Consider the following 23,432-nt stretch of genomic DNA (forward strand, 5'->3'; position numbering starts at 1 on the left):
GGATCCTCTGACCCATAAACAGACCTCATCATGATGACAATCCATTTCCTTCCCCCAATCATGGGAGAGGGGAGAATTGGGCCAATGACCAGTAGAGAGGGGCAGGCTCAGTTATGCCACGCACACACCCACTTCCAAAACACATAAAAAGAGACTGCTGGGACAGGTAGAGGGATTCATTTCCCATTTCTGCGGTGCATTTTGACGGCCGACATCCCATCCAGACAGAGACCAGAACCACTGACCCATAGACTACAGAACTTTGAACCTAGAAGGCCCACTGAAAGCAAAAGTATTCTCAGCAGGCCTTTAGAATCCAGCAAACCTAACCAAACTATTCAACAGCCGGGCGAGTTGTTTGAATTCTCTGCCAAGAACTTTTGCCAGAACCGCAGACCAAACCCAGACCACTTTGAGCAGAACCAGAGATCCGGATCGCTGTGAGCAGAACCAGTGCCTGATTGACCCGCCGAGCAGAGAGAACCGCCGCTGGACGTGTTGACCAGATCCGTGACGAGGCCCATTCATTTCAAAATTAGGAGTGAGTATCCGCCAGAACTGTGCAGAACCCAATCTCTTAGTTAAAATAATCTAATCCAAACTATTTTAACCTAATTAGAACAGCCTCCTAGAAACCGTGTCATCTGTGATTTTTAAAGCTGCACAACTGTCACCTGTTGATTCTGCAGCTGCAAGCTCTCACCTGTCATTTTGAGTTTTACTTTAAATCCGAAAATCTACCTTTATTAAATCGTCCGTATCTCTTGAACTGGAATTTGCAATTTGGCTCAATTTCTCCACTTGTCAAAATAGCAGCTCCATTCTTTCCTTTGTTAAAATCTGTTTGCGACCTGGTAATAACCTGGTAATAACTCATAGAGCATTGCTAAAGTGAGCCTGAACTAATACCAACAAGCATATCTCACTCACCCTGAATCTCTAGAGGGAAATAAAATCAGTTAGCACATTTTCCCATCCATTGCCATTACATTTAAAAGCATTTTGGTCCTTTGTTTCAAACTTCTACCTGTTTCCTCTAAGCTTGCTGGGGGGGAACTGAATTCTGTATTGTATCTGATTGTATTCCTGAAGACTGTGTGTGTTACTTTCATCTCCTTGCATTGCATGTAGGGGTGGGGGTGAATTGCCACCAGGGGAAAAGTGAACACATTATCTCTTGTGAAACCATATCAGTTTATTTTCTGTACTGCATTTATTCCACCTTGCATTTCCTTGAAACCATAAAGCATTTCAGCTACCTCATCCTCTATACTACTTCTAAGTAACCAGTTTACCAGTAGAACATTATCCATTGTTGATCACTGTCATATTTTAAGTGTGATATCCAATATTAATTTATTATAAAAGTGTGATAGATATACATTGTTATATTTCTCAAATAAACCTTTTAAATTTGCAAAACAGACCTACTTCTTGGCTCAGTGGAGTCAAGGGGATTCTAAGAGAGGGGTGTTATATAAGGGTTGTCATCCAGAGTACATGAACTGGACCTAAAAATATATCAATAAGGGTTTCCCTCAGCATCCCAGACCAGGCATTGACTTAGCTATAGTGTTGAAATGAAGCCGCTTAACACCATCCCTTTTCTCTGCACGTCCGAATGTCATTAGTACGATTAAATCAGCAGATACATATGGTGATCTTGCCATTTAGGTAGCAGAAACATCTCTGTCCTGCATATGAACATTGTTTGACTCGGTGGAACTAGAAAAATGTGAGGAAGGTGGTGCCCGGTGCAGCGGTATGTTTCACCAACGGATACGCCACAGCCAGATAGTCTATAGTCCATGGCAGTTGCACCTAATCACAACATCTGCTTGCTTGAGACACACTACTATGATTCCACAGGCCCCTGTACAAGTCCCAATGCCACAGAAGTATAACAGTCACACACTGTGAAGGAGAATCATGAAAGTTCACAGTCAAGCTGTAGCAGAGTAGAAGGTGGCAGTGAGGTAAAGTAGAGGGATGGAGTGATAAGAGGACTAAGGATTTAAAGAACAGGAAAAGAAGAGTTAGAGAACTGGAGGCTGAATGAGATAGAAGATTAGAGGAGGTGGAGAGGATACAGAAAGCATTAGAAGAAGGTGGACAAGAGACAAGGAGGACAAGAGGAAGAGAAAGAAGACAGAAGGCAGCAAGCAGAAGTCGAAATAAAGGGCAGAAGAGGGATGAGGAAAAGACCTATGAATGGAGCAGGAGGTCAGTACAGAATAAGGCGCTGCAGAGGCTTCATTTGTATTTTTATTTGGGTTTTTAGCAGAAACCTAGCTATGAAGCAATGGAGTGCCATACATTTTATGGAGGGTCTGAGGTGTGTTAATAACATGTGGCATGGGATGTTCCATTCATGGTGATGGGATGCAATTCAGGATTGCAAGGAGCCTAAGTGGCATCTTGGCCTTGATTGAAGAGAGTGATTGATTGATTGAATGAGTGGAAGGTTATAAATTCTTCCTCAACTGCAAGAGCATTGACACAGTCTTGATTGCCAACTTAAAGGTGCCCAGTAGACAGGGCATTGCACGAGAAGACCGGATTTCTGATTTTCTTCCTTGTGATAGTTGTGTCTTTAGAATACCTGTGCAAGGCAGTTAGGTAGGTAAGTGTGGATAGTTGCCTTATAGGTAATGCAGTCTGTCTTAAATAGTATTCAGGCTGTATGGTAATTGCAGCTCCATTAGAATGAGTGAACTGTGCTTGAATTTCGAGTTTCTTGATCAGAGTCCTGTTGCAGCATATTGAGGGTGCTAAGCGGGGCCACAGGAACATTGCTGAAGAGGGTGTTTTGCCCATGAATGTGGGAAATTACCAAGGCCTAGAATGCAGTTTTGAAGTTTTTGGGTGGGAGAAAAGGCTTCACCTTCCAGAGGAGGGTTAGCACTTTAGGCGGTATGCTGCCATAAGAAAACAGTGTACAAGTACATTGAAGCTGCGTGATTGAACAGTCGAGATGGGAAGCAGTCAAGGTGCATGTCGTTTAACCACCATTCATTATTACTCTTCTTATATGGGTGATAAATAGGATACATTCCATGATTGTGGGATTGGGATTCAGGCATGTGTTTGTCATTTAGGTTTGGATGGAAGTGAGGCAATTCCCCAAGAGCGAGATATCCTGGATACCACTGATTTCTACATGAATATCTGTTTTTTGACAAATTAGACAGAGATGCAATAACCAAAAAGGGATTCTCCTGAACCACAATTTGAACATGGGATCTTATCACAAACGTGGGTGTGCTCCCATTTACATTTCACATTAGCAATAGAAGCTGCAAATTATCAGTTTAACACCTAATCTTATGAGTCCATGTCTTTCTTTAGACACTCTAATCTTCATCTTCAGAAAGTTCCAGAGTATATGGCCAAATGAAAGTTCTAACTCATATACCTGATAGTTCTAGTAGACTACTGGCTACTGTACTCTAAAGACACAAATGTCCCAAAGATTGGCTAACATAACAGTTCAAAACCTATTTATAAATGTCCATGGCAACAAACACAAATAGGGTTCAGGAAAGAGTTTTGCGTTGCTTTCTCTGAGTCAAGTACTGCCCTCTCTGTTTTCACATGCTCTGCAAGCATTCACCCCTGGGGTTTCAGATTTCTTGATTATTTCTCTTGAAAGGCTTTTATCAGCCTTACCACAATTCTTTCTGGGATTTCGCCAGCCGGTTTGGTATTCAAAGGCTTTTAAAAGATATCTCATTTTCCTTGACCAATTAAGTTCACAACTCAGGTCCCATCTGGAATTTTATTTTCTCAGGGATCACAACTAGCTCTACAGGATCATAACTCACACTCCAGATTCACAACAGGTCCCATGGCTGCATGTCAGGTTTCAAGCAGGTCCACCATGAGCTTTAGCTTTCTGTACTGAGACAAACAGATGCTTTGTGGTTTTTGGCTTTCATGAGGATTCACACGGCAATATGTATTCCCCCCCTTCATTCTGGTCCTTTTCAGGCACTTATACCTGTCACCATCCTACCATGAGTTTTGCCTCTATCACTCAAGGGCTGCTGTTAGATGGTCTCACGCGTAGGTCCTAAAATTCCATCCAAGGTACTGAGAAGAAAGGAACACAAGCTGGTCATCTTCTCCCACTAGGGTCTCCATGCCTGGACTCTCTTCGGCTTGCTATCTTCCAGTCTGGGAATGTCTCCTCTTACCAGTTTCAGCAGTCTCCTTTATACTGGCAGAAATGGTGGTTTTGTCTAAAGTCTTGTCCTAGGTTGATTTTTAATCATTGTCATTTGACTACTGACAGCTGATTGGTTATTTCCAGAATTTATAACCTTCATCACAGAAGTATTAGTAGTTGTTTCATATTTTTTAATTGTTATGCGTGTCTTAATTGCTTTGTTACTTAATAGAGAGAGTTGGCATTAGAGAAACTCTCAGGAGTTCATGGGCTTTGGCGGAGCATGGAAAATGTCCGGCATGATTTGTGGATAACAGCCATGCCATGCCTACATTCCCCCATGCCATGCCCCTGTTCCTTCCCCATGCGGTCAACATGTGGGATGCGGTTCTCTGATGGGATGAGGATAACAAAGAAGGGGCTAGAGGTGGGTGAGAATCAAGTCTTTGAAATAATAGATTGCACACAGCTCAATCTTGGTGATTTCTGCAGCATGGCAGATGGCAGAGTAAACATTAATGACTATTAGGTTGTGAGAGAGGTGGGTGGTGGAGATGGCATGGTACAGAGGAAGGTGTAGCCAATATTAAGATGATTTGTGGCACATTGGTACCATGTGTGTTTGTGAGATTTGAGAGCTTGTTTCATCCTCAGTGTGGGAATGGATTGTTGCTGTAGGAGACATATTGTAATGCCTGTCTTCCTTTTGAGAGGGAGGTGTGCCAGCCCTTAGCCCTGTCCCAGTTCTAACATGGATAAACAGGCAATGCCCTTCTGTGCATCCTTATCTGAGGAAGCCGTCGATCTGGATGCCAAGGGATGGCTGGATAAAAGGGAAAATAGATAGCTCCTGACTCCTGCTGTGCTGACGGAAGCAAATCTGGTCACATGACCAGGGCACTGCTCTGGGCATGGTGGAAGTGCACTGTAAGGGAAGGAAAAAACAAAAATCTGGTGAAGGCATAGCTGTCCATTGACCATGGACCCTCGTCTGAGCTGAGCGAAGAGCACAGGAAGGGCGGGGACAACCAAGTCCTTAATTATTATCAGTTTGATGCAAAAACCTGCAGTAGGTGGAGCTAACCATGTGATCAAGAATAATTCTCTGAGCCTCATGGAAGAACACTGCAAGGGAAGGCAAAACAACGCCTTATGTAGTCACCATTTGGTGAAGAACGTTGGAGGAGACATAGCTGCTGAGAAGAAAGGAGGAGGTGATAAAGAGAAAGAGGAGGTGAAGAAGGAGATGAGAGGAATGAAAGGGGAGAAGAAGACAGAAAGGAGAGTGCAGCGGAACAGAGAGGAGGAGACAGAGAAGGAAAGAGCTTGGTAGAGTTGTGAGGACGTCAGGAGGAGGTGAGAGATCCAAGTAAGGGCAGAGAAGTAGATAGAAAATGAGGAGTAAAAGAGCCATGAGAGAAGAGAAGGATGAGAGATGCTAGGTGCAGAGAAGATGTCACCAGATCCTGGGCAGAGTGACAGAGTGATGGAAAGGTCACACGATGCACCCAGGGTGAATATCCAGTAGAGAATGCCACCCACAATCAGGGAAAACAAAAAAAAAACTAAAATCCTAGAGTTTAATGCTTGTGAATGAGTGTGACACCCACTCCCAGTGTAGATCATCCAAGACACAAGATTGGTGATCCATACATCCTGGAGAACTAATGAGACCTCCTGATAACCAAACCAGGGCTAAGATGGAGTCCAGAAATCCAGGAAATACGTTCAGGCACTATACACCTCAGAGACTAAATGTCAAAATCGAGTAAATTCTGGAGGTTGATAAAAGAGATGAACGACACCCAGTCCGCCTCTATGTCTAACGCAGTAGCAGAAGAAAATTGGATCCAATACTTTACTGCTGAATTTGAAGGTCCGACCACCGACACACTAACGACACAGCAGAACTCGGAGACATTGTGGGTCGACTTGTCAAATATTGAAGACATAGAAGCATCGATACAGAAGTTGAAAACATCTAGAGCCCTGGGTCCGGATGGACTAACGAATATGGACTTAAAAATGTTTCCCGAAAATTGGGCGGAAATGATCAGCAAAATCTTCTCGGATTGTGGCAGAACAAACATGGTGCCGGAATCATGGCAAAAAGCGGTGATAGTCCCGATTTATAAAAAGGGTCCGAGACAAGAACCGGCCAGTTATAGACCTATCGCCCTCCTGGACATTCTTGGCAAACTTTACGCTACGCGCCTCCGTGTTCATTTTCGAACATGGGAAAAAGACAGTCAGGCTAAAGATCGACTCCAAACAGGCTTTCAAAAAAATGGTTGCACCTCCATCAATCTCATGCTACTCCGCATCTTGAAAGCAAAAGTCAAAAAGGGAGCGTCTAAGGTATACCTAGCTTTCGTGGACCTCTCCAAGGCGTTTGACATGATTGACAGACAAACTCTTTGGGCTAAGCCTCAAGGTTGGAATTGTCCTGCAAGAATACTGGACCCCATAAAAGCCCTCCATTCGAATACTAAATTAAGAGTCAAACTAAACCAACAGGGTGCGCTCTCAGAGGAGATAAATGTGAACCGAGGAGTTAAGCAGCGGTGCCCTCTGGCGCTGGCTCTGCTTACGGCATTCTTAGGCGATTACCAAGTCTCCAGAGAAAAATTAGATCTTTTCCCCCTAAAATCGGGAAAACTGAGATCCCTCGGCTGCTTTACGCAGACGATATTATCGTGATCGATCAGACGAAAAAACTTTCAAATCTGGAGTCCTATATTATGGAAAACAACCTTGAACTCAACAAAGCGAAGACTAAAGATATAGTGTTTGAGAAAGTCCCCAGCAAAAATACGAAGAATCTAAAGATCTACCTGGATAAGACCAAAATTGAAATTGTAACTAGTTTCAAATACTTGGGGATACAAATGGACAGCTCCGGAGTAGAAAAGAGCCTCTTAAACCAACAATGGGAAAAAGCGAAAAGGTTAACGACCCAAATAAGAGCAGTGGACCGCAAATACAGAAAATTTTCCTTGATTCCGGCCATAACATTCTATAACGCAAAAGTGGTCCCAGCGTTGATGTACGGAATGGAGGCGGCGTTATACCTCCGGCGGAATACTTGGAACAAACTTGAAGGCGACCTGTGGAAAGCGGTCTTACGTCTACCCAAATCCACTGCCATGCTGGCGATAAGGAGAGACTTGGGCCTCATATCATTAGTGTCAACGGTCGATCAAAGCGCTATGCGCTTGTACAGACGAATCATCATGTCAGACACGTTACCGATATACAACATCATTCAAGAAGAAATTGAATTAGGTAAATGTGAGGCCCTGAACAAATGGGTGAATGCCAGAAAGAATGCCCTGGTTAAAATCGAATGTACGGAGGAAGACCTGAAAGAAAATCCAGACCGAATTAAAAGAAAAACTGAAAACATGGACTCGATTTTGACAACAGAGAAAGCGGCGGGGAATAAACTTTTAAAACATCTACCCCCGACTTTCAACAAGGGAAAAAAAACCTTGAAATAATGTGCAAAGTTCCCTAACAAGAAGCTGAGAAACTCGATTATGAGAGCCAGACTTAATCTCCTTCCTACGAGAGAGATTATAACAATCAGAGGAGATGGTGTCGAGAAGCGCTGTCGATTATGTAAAGATGATCTAGCCATCGAGACTCTGAAGCACCAGGTGATAGAGTGCCCCAGCACGACAGAAAGTAGAAACCTATACCTCCCCTCATTGGCTGAAAACCTGTGGATTTTTCAAACAGATGAATTGTGAAACAGACTAATCTCTGGTGAGAACACAAGATGGAGCCAGGCCCTGGCCAAACTGATCGAACTTGTGTTTGATCAGATAAACAGTCTACAGCCTGAAGGTGGCCCTGCCTTGGGTTCGAATCCAGCAGAAAGATGACCTAAATCCGCCATTTCAGCTGTTTCTCTCCTGCAACAGAGGCCTGGCCAGCCTCCCGTGGGGAGGTATTGGCATGACCCTCCTTTTCCTGTCGCTACTAGCGGAACCTAGAAGGTTTTGACAAAACTTAGTGATAACTGAGTAAAGTTCAAATAAAATAAAAAAAAATAAAAAAATGTTCTTTTAAAATGTTGATCCTGACTTAACCATTGTCTCAGCGAAAGTCTGACCAAGTTGTGTATACTTCACCCCACCTCATGGGATCAGTTAATCCGAATCCGCTTTGTATATATTATATTTTCCATATAGAACCATGTAGAACCATGTCTCTTGGTCTCTTAGATGAGCCAGCAGTCAGTGCAATGTTATGTTTCCTCAAAGAAAGGGGGAAAGGTGTTACTGTGGACACAGTTACTGCCATTTTATAACGGGTCCTGGAATTACAGTGCGTTTCGCTTTGAGTCTACTTTCTGGCTTCCTGCTCACTCAGGAAAAAAAGGATGAGTGACTCTGAACCCAGTCACTGTGACTGGATGTTCTCCAGCGAAAAGGCATCCGTGCCACTCCACTAACAGAGGAATACATAGGCATATTCCTCAAGACACCCCATCTTCTGATTGGCTCGGCAAATTTCTGAAGCTAGCAGGCGTGTGTCAAGGTACAGCCGTATTAGCCAGCACGCGTTCCTACTCTGAGACTGATATTGCCAATGCTTGAATGGGAAAACAAAATGACAACTCCCTGCATTCAACCTTGCCATTCTCCTCTTGACAGAATGCACAATATATCAAAAGTAATGGGTGGTCTAAACACAGCCGACCTGAATTGGGCAAAGCGAGAGCTCGTCCATCCTGGCTCCTCCATGTTTCCCTGCCTCGTGCGCGTTGGCCTTGGCTGCTCTGTGAGGAATTGGGCAAAGCGAGAGCTCGTCCATCCTGGCTCCTCCATGTTTCCCTGCCTCGTGCGCGTTGGCCTTGGCTGCTCTGTGAGGAATTGGGCAAAGCGAGAGCTCGTCCATCCTGGCTCCTCCATGTTTCCCTGCCTCGTGCGCGTTGGCCTTGGCTGCTCTGTGAGGAAGATCAAGTGGGAAGCTAAACAGGAATGGGTTGACCCGTGTCAAAGCGCTTCAGGTGTGCTTTCTGGACTGCTACCTGATGTGCAGACAATGGAAACATGGTCTCCTTCTGCTCTGAACACTAACCGGATACCCAGCCGAATTAAAAGGAGCCTCTGTGTAAATACATTAGTCAGAGCTTTTGTTGCCTTGCCAAGCTTTTTTCAAGTTTCACCTTGACCAGGATTTTTTACCGGATCCTAAGGAAATACAGAATCGAGAGAAAGCTGCAAACTGCAGTTCACATACATTATCTGGCTAGGATGGGCTAATGTGTGTACATAATTCCGCTGGGCAAATGAATACGAGAACTCTTGGCAGGGCGTCCCTGCTACGTTCACCAGAGAGAGGAGCGGAATCATGCTTTGTTAATTTATTATAAAAGAAGTTTGGCAATCGGCTCATGGGAAAAAATAACTTTAGGAAACAATTGGAGGCAGATTATTCAACTTTAGCATGCAGGTCACTCTTTCAAATGCGGTCCCCAAACAACAGATGCATCAACGCAGTCATGCGCTGTGTGGTGGGCTGTGCTGATTGGTAACATCCCACCGCCCATGTAAACAGTGCTGTGGCCATAAACAAGGGCATTTGGCCATTCCCATTTTGCCATTATCAGCCTGGATGAACAACTGGAGTGCTGAGTGTCCTTTTTTAGTTGTGGCTATTAGGGGGTGCTTTGCCTCCATCTATAAGCCAAAACTATTGCATTGGTGTACAGCTATGGAGAAACGACATATGAGGAGGGATACAAAGTTTGTAGGCGTTGTTTGGTATTTAATCCACCCACTTCCTGAGCCTCCCCACCAAAAACTCATCCTACTAGGATCTCTTTGAGCTCGTTTTTTCAAAGCTTACTATCAAACTTTGTGCTCTAAGTGTCTGCCAGTGTTTTCTTAAAGCAGTCTTTTAAAATGTAATGGGCCTCATTACACGGTATGCGGTAACCATGGCGCTACTAGCGCCATGGTTGCCGCCGGTATTTTACTGTGTCCGCCTTGGTGGATGGCTGAATTACCGCCCTACTCCAAGGTGAGCGGGGGCGGTAATTCCCCATTCGCCAAGGCACTTCCCCATTCCCATTTTTGCCCCATAGGGCTCAATGGGAATGGGGAAGGAGCTAATTACGGTACCGCAAATTGCTGTACCGTAATTAGCACCAAGGTCCCTTTACGGGCCCGTTCCTTAACGGCTGGTAAAACCAGCCGTTGAGGTCGGGTCCCGCAAAAGGACCTCGTAGTAAGGCGGTAAGGGTTTACTGGTTCCGGTGCCCTTACCGGTACTGGTAAACCCTTACCGCATTCCGTGTAATGAGGCCCAATGTCTTACATGGAGCTGTAAAGGTTCTACTGGTGTAATAAAAATGTGTTAACAAAGTCTGCCTTCAGTCGCTCGACTTATAATCACTATGTGTGCGCTTCACTGAAGTTCTATTAAAAACAAACATTGGCAAAGCCAACAGTTTGGCTTTTGTATAATTATTAGGCATTTGCCAGGCACTGCTATTATATACCTAGGTACTCACACCATTTTGCAGCTGATACCATCAATGGTAAGTTATTACCAGTACGGCAGTGCCTGGCAAATGTGTTTCCCATGCCCATACAAATGCCACAAATGGTGGCATTGCCAAAGCTTGTTTGACAGGTGTGATGGCTGTCATGGAAATGACGGACAGGAGCTCTATGGGGAGCAAAATGTGTTAACAAAGTCTGCCTTCAGTCGCTCGACTTATAATCACTATGTGTGCGCTTCACTGAAGTTCTATTAAAAACAAACATTGGCAAAGCCAACAGTTTGGCTTTTGTATACTTATTAGGCATTTGCCAGGCACTGCTATTATATACCTAGGTACTCACACCATTTTGCAGCTGATACCATCAATGGTAAGTTATTACCAGTACGGCAGTGCCTGGCAAATGTGTTTCCCATGCCCATACAAATGCCACAAATGGTGGCATTGCCAAAGCTTGTTTGACAGGTGTGATGGCTGTCATGGAAATGACGGACAGGAGCTCTATGGGGAGCAAAATGTGTTAACAAAGTCTGCCTTCAGTCGCTCGACTTATAATCACTATGTGTGCGCTTCACTGAAGTTCTATTAAAAACAAACATTGGCAAAGCCAACAGTTTGGCTTTTGTATACTTATTAGGCATTTGCCAGGCACTGCTATTATATACCTAGGTACTCACACCATTTTGCAGCTGATACCATCAATGCTAAGTTATTACCAGTACGGCAGTGCCTGGCAAATGTGTTTCCCATGCCCTTACAAATGCCACAAATGGTGGCATTGCCAAAGCTTGTTTGACAGGTGTGATGGCTGTCATGGAAATGACGGACAGGAGCTCTATGGGGAGCCTGCTTTCCATGTGATTGATGGTCACGTGAGATTTAGCAAGGATGGTATATTGGCTGTGGTATGGTGACATAGTCACAGCATTGTTCCCATTCTTCTTGGGCGAGGTGCAAGAGGGTATGGGGAAGAGATAAACAGCAGAGGCCGTAAGTGGTGGGACAAAGAAACGAAGCAGCCAATGATGGGCTGTTCCAAACATGGGTATTTAATGGTTGGTAAAGGCAGTAAGGGAAGTTTGTTTGTTTGTTTGTTTGATTTTATTACTTGTATTGCGCACCAGACCCAGGGGTAGCCGGGCGCATTTCATAAGACAACTTACAGCTTAGTTACAGGAAAAATACAAGGCAGAAAGAAACAAGAAATATACAAAGAATATAAATACACAATATACACAAAAGGCAGGAGTGCTGGTGCACGTATTTACAGTTCTACTTAAGCAGGAAGTAACTGCTAGGCAATAGGTGTGCGCAAAATGCAGAAGTGGAGAGAGATGCAGGATAAGTCCAGGCAGGATGGTAGTCTGTTATTTGTCTGCGTCTTTAATCCACCTTGTAAAGTTGTGTCGGAAGGTGAAGTATGGTTGGTTTGTCTGCAGGGTGGGTGGTAGGGAGTTCCAAAGTTGAGAAGATTTAACATGGAAGCTACAGCCACCGACTCTGGAAAATTTAAATCTGGGTGTTGATATGTTGTTAGAGTTAACGGATCTGGTGAGTCTTGTTGGTTTTGTTCTCGTGAATCTCGCAGAGAGGTAGCATGGTGCGGCATTGTTTAGGCATTTGTAAACAACTGAGGCCACTTTTAGCTGGATTTTCTCCTGAGTAGAAAGCCAGGTGTTGGCCCTTCTGAGTTCGGTGATGTGGGTTCTCCTGGGAATGCCTAATGCTGCTCTAAGCACATTATTCTGTAAGATTTGAATTCTTTTGATAACTTCCTTGTTGGCCCCAATATAGAGCGAGTTGCAATAGTCCAACTTTGATAACACGAGCAGTCTCGCCAGTGTGATGCAGCTATTGTTGGACAGGAAGGGTTTGCCTGCTCTTATCAATTTGCAGGTGTAGGCAGTGGCAGAAGCCATCACGTTCACCTGCTTGTTGAAAGAGAGGGTAGAGTCCAGTTAGAAACCCAGAGTTTTTACCGCGTGAGCGGTTGTGATTTGGTTATTATCTATGTTAAAAGAGGAGTAGTTGGGGCCCAGTTTTTTTAGGGTAGCGGGTGTGCCAAGGATAATGATTTCAGTTTTGTCATCATTCAGGCATAGTCCATGAGTGGCCATCCATGCCTGGATGATGAGATACACCCTGTTCACCAAGGCCAAATTCTTATCAGAATCACCAGTAAGTGGTAGGAGAATCTGAGTATCATCTGCATAGTTAGTGTAGGTGATACCAAGAAGGTCCAGATCATCGAAAAGGGGCTTCGTGAAGATGTTGTAGAGTGTAGGAGAAACGCAAGATCCCTGGGGCATACCGTATGTAATGGGGATGGAGTCTGCTGCCGCGGTGGTGGAGAAGACTCTCATGGTCCTATTATTGAGGAAGGATTGGATCCAGTCTATGGCTTCTTCAGAGAAGTGCACAGCCATGTCCAAATGCCTACAAAAGACCTTGTGGTCAACAAGGTCAAATGCAGCTGATAAGTCCAGCTCATCAATTTGTGAAAGGGAGCTCGTCAATTTGTGCTTTTAGATCTAAAAGGGCGGTTTCGGTCCCGTGCTGGGGACGGAAGCCAGACTGCCGTGCTCCTAGCAGGTTGTTGGTTTCAAGGTGTTTCTGAATTTGTTAGTACCCCACTTTATCTATAATTTTTAGGAGGAATGGAATGGTGGTGATTGTGCGGTAATTCGTGGGTATGGCTGGGTCTAGCGTCTGTTTTTTAAGCAGTGGGAGAACCCACAATTCTTTTAAGATGCTCGGTATAGATCCTGTTGTGAATGAAGCGTTAATGAGTTTGCGATAAAGGGAGCCAGGTCTCTGGGTGCATCCTTTATCAGTTGGGCTGGACATTGGTCCCCCTGACAGTTTGATGGTTTGAGTGACACAATGATTTTTTCAGTCTCAATAATAGAAACTTTGGAGAACTTGAAGCGAGGAGTGTCAGTGTTATTTTTAGGGGGGTGAAAGACATTTTAGGATATGTATCCAAGTTGAGTGAGGCTTTTTTCTTGTCAATTTTAGATTGGAAAGTTGACACTTTGTTAGCTAGAGCTAGCTGAATATTGGTGCACCATAGTTTGTCTTTGACACAATTGTCTGGCACTGGGATAGGAGATTCTATTTCCTTTAGGATGATAAAGAGTTCCTTCATGCTAGAGTTGGCTTGGGCTATTCTAGTGTTATAGGTTTCTCGTTTTGCCGACAATATTTCCTTTTTGTAGAGGGTAGATATATCCCTCAGAGTGATTTTTTTGACCTCAGATTGTCTTTTTTTGGTGCAAAGTGTTTTCAGGTGGTGGGTTTACCAGGAGTTGAGGTGGGCTTTAGGTTTGCTTTGTCTCATTTTGAGTGGTGCAATTGAGTCCAGTGCAGAGGCCATGATTTTGTTATACTCATTCACTAGAGTTTCGGGGTCCAGGTTGTCTGGTAGTGAATTGAGTGTGGGGAGGATGAGCGGGAGTAGGTTATCTGGGGTGATGTTTCTCTTATTCCTTGTCGGGATGGATGGAGCTGGCTGGGCTAAGGTAGGAGTAGGTCTGTCCACTTCTAGAGCAAATGTTATAAGGTGGTGGTCTGTCCAGATTTGGGGGGAGATCGATAGGTTGGAGGTGTTGCAATTGTGGTCTGCCACCCAATCAAGTATTCTGCCTTTGTTATGGGTAGGGTGAAGTACTCTTTGTGAGAAGCCTAGTTCAGAGAGTAGGTTAACCACTCTGCTTGCATGTGGGTCGTTTTGGTCATTGAAGCCCAGGTTAATGTCCGCTAGGAGGATGACCTGTGATGAATTCTTTAGCTTATGAGATAGAGTGGTGGAAAAGTCCTCCTCAATGGTTCCGATAGGGCTTGGGGGTCTATAAATCAAGTGGATGGTGAGGGTTTGGGAGTTGTTAATAGCTAATTTGGCTGTTAGGCTTTCGCAGGATTTAGTGTCATTAGCTGGGACTATCCTGGTAGATAGGTTGGATTTGACAATAAGGGCTATGCCTCCTCCACGGGCTTCGCTTCTGTCTGATCTTAGGATGGTGTAACCATTAGGGATCGCTAACATGATGGCAGGTCCTGCAGCGGCATGAAGCCAGGATTCCGTAATGGCCAAGAAGTCGAGGTTTTCGGTCTGAATGAGATCAGCAAACTCAATGGCATGACCAATCATGGATCTCGCGTTAATTAAAGCACCTTTTAGGTGGGGGTGGTGGATGGAGGTGTGCGTATCTTTTCCTGGGTCATGGCAGTGATCCAAGCAAACTGTTTGGTAGCTCCTATGCTAAATGGTGCTGCTATATATATATATATATGTGCTTCCTTAAAATCACTCATACTTTGATTTCAAAAGGACAACTGCAAGTAATGACTGTAAAGTTTAAAGTGTATTAGTGCATGACTCTATCCCCCTGGTATTCGTGGAGTTTTGCAGGCAGAGACTAGAAGTAGCAGTTCCTATCGGGATAGTTTGTGGGGGAGGGCAGGTTCTGCAGAGCCTCTGCACTCCTGCCTTTGTATCCCCATCCGTCTTCCCCTAGCAGATAACTTGCTCAAGTTTGCTAGAGCCACTCCAACCATTGCTGATGTTTGAGCTCCCTGCACCCTTCACAGAGGAGAAATATCATTTGCGTATCAGTCTTTGTCCCGCCCACAAGGGCAGTCAGCACCAAAATGCTAGGCAAACCTCCTCTGAACAAGAGTACCTTCAGCAACCCCAGACACGTGTTTCAGCTTAATTGGGCCTCATCAGTGAGGTGAAGCTGAGCCTCCCTAAGGCAAAGCGAGCAAGGGGTTCACACCTGGATTACCATCAGTTACTTAGGGTAAAACCACAAGTTTTCCAAAATTGAAAAGGAGTGTGTAAGACCCTCTACTGAGAACTTTTTTGTGTTTGTGCAGAGAGTTGCAAGTAATACCCAGCAATTAGAAGGCAGATACAAAATTAAATGTTGTTTTAATGGTCACAGAAGAAACGGATTATTGGTTTCAATATGAGAGTGGGACCGTTTGGGGACAAAATACTGTGTACTCCCGGAAAAATAATGTATTACTAAAAAGGACATGATTAATTATTCTAATATTTGTCTGTCAGTCATTCAACTTAATTTGGATTGAAAACAATCAAACATTAATAACAAATCACTTAAAAAATAGAACAAGTTAATACATAAAACTATTATAAAAACATAGTAATAAAATCACAAAGCAAGAATTGAATTAATTAATCTCTTTCTAAGACTCTGGGCACTTGCACTTGGTAAGTACTAAAGCTAACTCCAGGTCACTACAGGGCAATCAGTAGACAGAATACAGATCACAGCTGGGTACAACAGCCTAAAATGAAAACTGTATCAACTTTATTGTTCCTCGCATAATTATATAAAAGTATATGTTGGGCGAAAAAATAAACCAATGCATAAGATCTTGTTGTTCAGCATTATGTATTAGAAAGCCTAAATCATTTGGAGCTTAGACAGCCTAAATCATTTGGAGCTGCCAGTTGATTCCTGAACCACCTGCCCGGGTTATCTACGCTTGCTTATTTTAAAAATGAGTCCACGGATGATGCTCAGAAACATTGGTCATTGACGGAATAACGTTAAGAAATGTTTTGTATTTTGTTGTGTTCAATCTCTGACTTCAATTGAACTGATATTTGTAACTTGGCGCTTTTTAAAATGGTGCGAATATCTCACTAGCACCCACCCCTTCTCCCTTTCAAATATCTCTGTTCTGTGTTTGCTTTCACTCCTGCTTTCAAGCTAGCAACTGTTTTACCAAGCCTTGGGAACGTTTTAGTAATCCCAAACATCCTGACAAATACTCCACTATAGGTCTCCTCCACTACTCTTAGAAAATCCTAAAATATTTAGTTAATAGGATCGAATTCTATTTGGGCCCTAACCACCCTTGGCCCTTCCCCAATCTGGAATTCTGCAGCTTTCATTCTATGGAATCAGCCTTCATTGGCATTCGTCTCCTTAACAAAGAATGTGCACCATGTGCTCACTACCACATTACTCCACCTCACTGACCACCATGCACCTCTCTCCACTGAACACACAGCCTTGCATATAGTCAGCCCCTCCGACAAATGTCATTAATATATGTGTCCTATGCACAGGTTCTGTGCACAGGACAAATATATTCCTCAACATCCATCAGTCCGTTCAGTTGAGCACTACCTTACAGTAAATGGTGCAGCGCCTGATTAGGGATTGCCCTTTGACATCATAAATACAACAAAACAATTTTAAATGCAAAGGCTAGATTACACCTCCAGCTACCTAGAAGGTTTCCCCCATTGCAATGAACTCTGTCTATTTTACGTTTGTATCTATATTGACTATTTAATTGATTTGTATATTATAGAAAGATCATAGTGATCTAATCTAATAACTCCTACCACAACAAGTCCACCTAAATCTCCTACAAGTAATGGCCTTTTTTTAACCTGAATAATCTATTTGATTTAGCATAATAAATCATTAAATTAAATAAAGGTAGCTTGTCTACATTAAGGGCACCCAACCCTGCCTGAAGCTGTTTCAATTATGTTGGCATTAAAAATACAATTTCAATTTTTTTGACATAAACAAACCAAAGGAGGCTGTTATGTATCTTGGGATACAACTAGTTGGAGTGTTTCTAGATTGATGTCATCTGATGTGAAAATAATGCAAAGATTTGAGGATAACTTGCAGAGATGGAAATACCAACATCTTTCACTTTGGCATTATGGAAATAGCTATGCTCTCAAATGTGAACTATATAATTTCTGCATTACTTTATAAGTTAAGAACCTTAATGTGATAGAAAAAAGGGCAAAGTGTTATGTAATTTATTTCCCAAAGCTGACTAATGATCACTGGGCATTCTCCCTACATGGGTCAAGGAATCAGTTGAAACCAAGTTACTTAATTATCCCAGAATTGAGAGCACAACCCTGTAGGGCCTTATAGCTTATAGGCACTGCTGGCTATGCACTGACATTTAACGCAGGTGAGTTCACTAGCACCTGTGCTATATAGCATAAGGAATGTGAGGGAATGTAGGCCCTAACTTTTCTGAAATATTCTGTTACATTTCAGGGAAACTTCGCTATTACTCCACAAAATAATGAGCTGCATTAGAATGTGGGACAGCTGCCGGGATCCTGTAAGTGACAGATGTATGGTCGGACGCTCGTGTGAGGACATTTGAATACTTCAAATTCGAGTGTAAGCTCCATCAGAGGGAAAAACAGAGGCATCAGCTGTGATATCATTCTTAGAACTTTGAGTGCCTTGAGTAGTTCCGAGATTCTGAAACTGCACGTTCAACATGGTTTCTCAGTCATGACAGCTTCAGCGGGATAATGAAAATACATCTACCTCAACCCACTGTCTTAGAAGTGTTACCTTAAGCTACTTTTGGGAACTGGCAATCGCCAAAAATTCATTTTGTAGCCCAAGAATGTAACCAAGTCCAAGAATAATTGCAAAGGAGGTTGGAGCAAAGATTAGATATAATTACCATCACTTCATCTGCAAAAGCTGGGACCTTTATCTTAGATTGCCTCAAGATTGCTTCCATTCTTCATGAAGTTTCTTGAGGCCTTGATATTGTCACTTCTTTCCGGGTTTCTTGAGTTCTCCTCTGTGCTTAACCCCTTGCAGTCAGGTTTCCGCCCCAGGAGAGGTACCGAAAGTGTCCTAGTTTGAGTAATGGATGATATGGCTTGGCTGGTCGATGGAGGTGGTGTGGGGGCCCTAATTCAACTCGATCTATTAGCGGCCTTCGACCCAGTCGACCATCTCATACTCCTATTTTGCGGGGCCTCTTTCAGCATCTCAGGTACTGTCCTGGCGTGATTTACCTCTTTTCGGACTGATCGGGGCCAATCAGTATCTTTACCTACTTTTTTCTCTTCTATTTGTTCTCTTTCCTGTGGCATCCCCCAGGGCTCTGCCTTGTCACTGGTGTTATTTAACATCTATGTGAAGCCTTTGGTTGACTTCATCCGCTATCTTCTTTTATCGATAGAAATGGTCTGTGGATCCCCCATTCCAAGATGGTCACCGGTCTAGTCAAAGTGTGAAGGGCATTGACACAGATGATGGGTCATAATTGAGACCTTGTCTTTCTCAGCACATTGAGTGTCGAGGGCAGATCGTCATCCGTATAAGGTTTTAGAGACTACACCTCTCACCTTACTACTGTCCAGATCACGGGGAAGGCCTCGGGGCACTGCTGTGCTGCTCTCACCCAGGTCTGGGGCACCTACCCCTGCAGCTGCCAACCTCCATGCACATCATTGCTGCACCCCTCACAGCTTCTCCACCATTTTGCATTACAGGTTTGCACAACCCTGGGGTGTCACCCTTTTACTTCTTCAGTTTAAGGACCACTTCTGCTGCTCCAGTTTCTCCTGTGGAGGTAGATGATCATGTGCTTCCGCTACCATAGTTATAACGGTGCTGAGGGGCTGAGGACGCTTAGTGAAGAGCGGCCAACTTAGGTGCTGCCATCCGTGCCCCCCAGAACAGGTGTGTTATACTACATTTCCCAACCTTTGAAGGATATAAGTCTGAGTCAACCTTAAAAGTTTTTAGATGTGTTACCTGAAGGGTTGGCACAGAGCTTAAACGTGTGTGATAGACTTGATTTGAAGCCAAATCGGTATGCAGTGGTAAAATTGCAGCAAAAATGTCGCCTGTGCAAAAAATACCCCAAAAATACTGTGGTTTGACCCGGTAAAGGTGTACCCCATTATACCATTTAAGGGAAGCAGGGATTCTTTTACATGTTTTGCGGCGGCAAAACCACAGCCTTTTTGCAGCGATAATTTGCATCCATGGCCATTTTTGCCGTGATTTTAACACATGGAACCATCAAATCATGGGTCACAGAGTGCACGTGCTTTGATGTGATTTGGCAGCTCAGAGACGAAAAGTGTGAGACTCACTTGCATGATAAACTCCAGACACTAAAATGCCATCAATTGTGCATATGCATGAAGGACATTTTGTGATGATGGAGGTCGAATGACAATGCAAATTGACGTGAATTCTCGAGCTATAGTTTTAAAGGCATAAACAAGACATCAGTAGAGCACGATTGTTCAGAAAACTTTAGGTGAGTTGCCATGTAAAGGCTCAACACATGTATCTGTTGCGTGCCAATCCTTGTTTCAGAAGATAGGCAAGCGCTCGGGATATTTATTGCCATATTGGGAAGGGTGTGGAGGTGAGGACTACCCTTTCTTTCAGTGTGGGTGCTTTATTCACAGCGTTTTGCTCCGATTGTGAGCCCGAAAAATAGTTAAGTGACTATAAAAATGCATTAAAGGTAGCTAAATTTTATGGCCCGGGTGTACAGGTACACCACATATACAAACAGGTATCGGCAAAGCCAATAGTTTTGGCGTTTACTGCTCTTCTTTGCATTTTGCATTTATAGGCACCAGTGGGCAAGCAAAAGAGTGCCACGCTTCGGGGAATGCTAAGAGAAGGGAGGCAGGTATGAAAGAGAATGATACGGGCAAGGCAGTAAGATCTTAAGAGAGGGTGCCACCGATGGTGAACAATAGAAGATATGAGCAGAACAGGGTGAGTGGGAAGGGAAAAAGAAAGTGAGGCTGTGTGAGCAAAGATGAAAGAAAAAGTAAAGATTGCGAGATTAGGTTACATTTAGAGAAGGTGGAATGAGGGTGCAAGAGGGGATAACTTCATGGGTGTCAGGGTGAGAGGGAGACTAAGGGTGTGAGGAGGAATGGTATGAAGAAAGAGTGAGTGACAGCAGAAGGTGGGTGAGAGAGACTGCGCATAGAGAGTGATTGAAAGCACAAATAGAAAGAGTGAAAGCTCAAGGAGAAAGAGACTGAAAGTACAAGGATAGTGAGTGTGAAAGTGCATGGAGGGAGCACATGGAAAGAGAGTAACAGAGCACGGAAAGAGAGTGACAAAGCAAGCATGGAGAGAGTGGTAGGGCACGGAAAAATAGAGTGTCAGCACATGGAGACACAGTGGCAGCAGAGAGAGAGAGAAGACAGAAAGAGAGAGAGAGAGAGAGAGAGAGAGAGAGAGAGAGAGAGAGAAAGAGAGAGAGAGAGAGAGAGAGAGAGAGAGAGAGAGAAAGAGAGAGAGACTGGCGGCACATGGAGGGTGTGAAAGTACACAGAGAGAGATTGTGAAAGTGCACACAGAGCTTGTCAAAGCACAGAGAAAGTCTGTGACAGCACAGTGAGCGAGCGTGTGGCAGTGTACAGAGGCAGTGTGACAGCACACCCAGAGAGTGTGACAGCACAGAGAGAGTGGGACAGCAAAGAGAAATAGGTTGAAAGTATACAGAGAGAGTGTGACAGAGTGTGATAGTGCACAGAGTTCAACAGTAAACAGAGACAACAGGGAGATAAAGAGAGTGACAGCAAAAGGAGAGAGTGTGGGGAAATGTGAGAGCGGAAGGAGAGAGCGTGAGTGAATGTGGGCACGCAAGGGGGCCTTCATCAGGACGGGAATCTTGCTTAATGTTAGATTCAATCTGGAGTACCCCCACTTGTTGATGGACACTCTACAATCCACAAACATATCACACTTCATTACTTCTAAAACTATTTCAATTTTGACTACTACAATATAGTCTATTCAAGGTCTAGTAACCTTAATGTTAGTGCCGGGTGTGTTTGGGATTGTCAATCAACATCTTCTGTATTTTTTTGAAGGAGATTGAGGCTTTACTTCATTCTATGAGAAATTATTACAACCATCCTCATTACGTAGCCTATCCACCACTTGGCTTTTATCATTATTTTACAAGGTGCTATGTTACTAAACCCGCAGGGTTCACTTATGTGCTGTTTATACTCATACATTTCATACTAGTTGCCTTTCCTTGTAGACATGTACTTCCTCTACCCCCCTGCACAGTGCTGGGTATATACAATCATGTTTTTGTCTATGTGCCTCTGACCTGTTTGCTTCAAAACTCCTTAAGGAGGGACTGCCTCTACTTGATAAGCTCTCCTGCGTTCTTCCGCTAATGGTGTGCCACTTCTTGATTGATTCTCACACTTGTGGAGAGGGGGAACAGAAGAAAAACCAGAGGAGTAAATATTCTCCAGACTCTGCACATGTTGCTTCATAGCGCATACAGTATAACCCCGTTGGCTCGTCTAATTGGAGCTCATGGATTACTATCCACGGTCATATAATTTGTGTCTGTCTTATATGGAACTGATTGCGCGTATATTATGCGCTCATTCATTCGCCCATAGGTAACACAATAGTAATTTACTCACATGGAAGATGTGTATTTGGCTGTTCGGGCGCCTTGATATCCGTTACGGTATCGCTCCTGTGCTTGTGCAAAAATGTTGCAGCTCGTTAAATATACAAGTCTTGTTTATAGTCCAGGCCTCTTTCTGGTGCCTGACGTTCATCCCCATATGGCGACCATTTACGAGACAGGCAACACGTCTCATATGATTTTTCTCAAGGCATATTTGTGCATGGCAAATGTCCCATAATCGATGTAAACAACTATGCTAGTGTGCCAGAGGTGAAATTGTTTAACTTCTGATTAAACCGTGCAATCGATATTCAAGATTTTCAACCATTTGACTCGATTCTGAGTTGCACACAAAATCACAACAAACTGGAACCGCAACTAACAGATGAATGTCAGATGATAGAGTCATCATGTATTTTGCTAGAGGCCGCCTGTGTTCCAATACACTTCCGCTAAATATGGTATCTTAAGACCACATGATATCATAAATATATTTCCAGTGCATATTTCCAATGTGTATTTAATGCATCAATAGACCCCTCTCAATACTGCTGTTCAGGCCATGGTTTACTGTATCTAATTTGTATATCCATTTTTGGTCTGCCTTCCTTAGTACGAGATCGCGGTCTCCTCCTCTTGGGGGTGCCTTGATGGTTAAAAAACAAAAATGATAAAAACACATTTTTGATATAAATGATACTCTGGTGCCCAATGCTGTTTATTGATTAAGCATTAAGACAGGTGGGGGCAGAGCCCCACAATTGTTGTAATAGAGTAAGGGAGGGGCAGCCGATCTTAACTCTCTATTTTGAGGTAACATTCACAGCCACTAAAGTGCAAAAATATCCTAATTCACAGCAAACATTGCATTTATTTGGGCCCTTCAGAAAATTGAAAGGGCCCACAACCTTATACCAATTGAGAACAGGGACATGTGACAAAATGATACTGCTCTGCAGCAGTACAGTGAGCACTAGGTGCTAATTCATCTTTTCAGCCCCACACTACTACTAAACCAGCAGTGATCTCAATCATAAAGGAATAACAGACACCGCTCCCAGCTTTTACCTCCTTCACCTATTGTGGTAACGTGGGCTGAGGGTTGGCTATGCTCTCAGGATGGGTGTGAAGTGATCACATTAGTAATCAAAAAAGCAATAATACAAAGAGTCAAACATATAACAATGTCCAACCAAAGAGCTATGAAAATATATACTTTAATTCAACAATCAAAAAGGTAAACACCTAATTAGAAAACAGAAACAGAAACAAACCCCTATGGAAAGAACTCAGAAAATGCAGCACTTGTGGAGAATAGCACTCGGGTACTTGAGCAGGGGTGACATGGTAAGCCATTGCAGCAATGTCACTTTAAAGGCTATGTCTTTTCAAGAAAAGGTTCACAAAGGCGATTAGAGGCCACAAGGGTTGCAGAAAGTGGACCAGTGCAGCATTGTACTGCACTTCTTTGGGCTGGCCTTGAAGTTGAACCAGGTTTGA

The sequence above is a fragment of the Ambystoma mexicanum genome, chromosome 5q (assembly GCF_040938575.1).
Source record: "Ambystoma mexicanum isolate Mex_15411 chromosome 5q, UKY_AmexF1_1, whole genome shotgun sequence".
NCBI classification, from domain to species: domain Eukaryota; kingdom Metazoa; phylum Chordata; class Amphibia; order Caudata; family Ambystomatidae; genus Ambystoma; species Ambystoma mexicanum.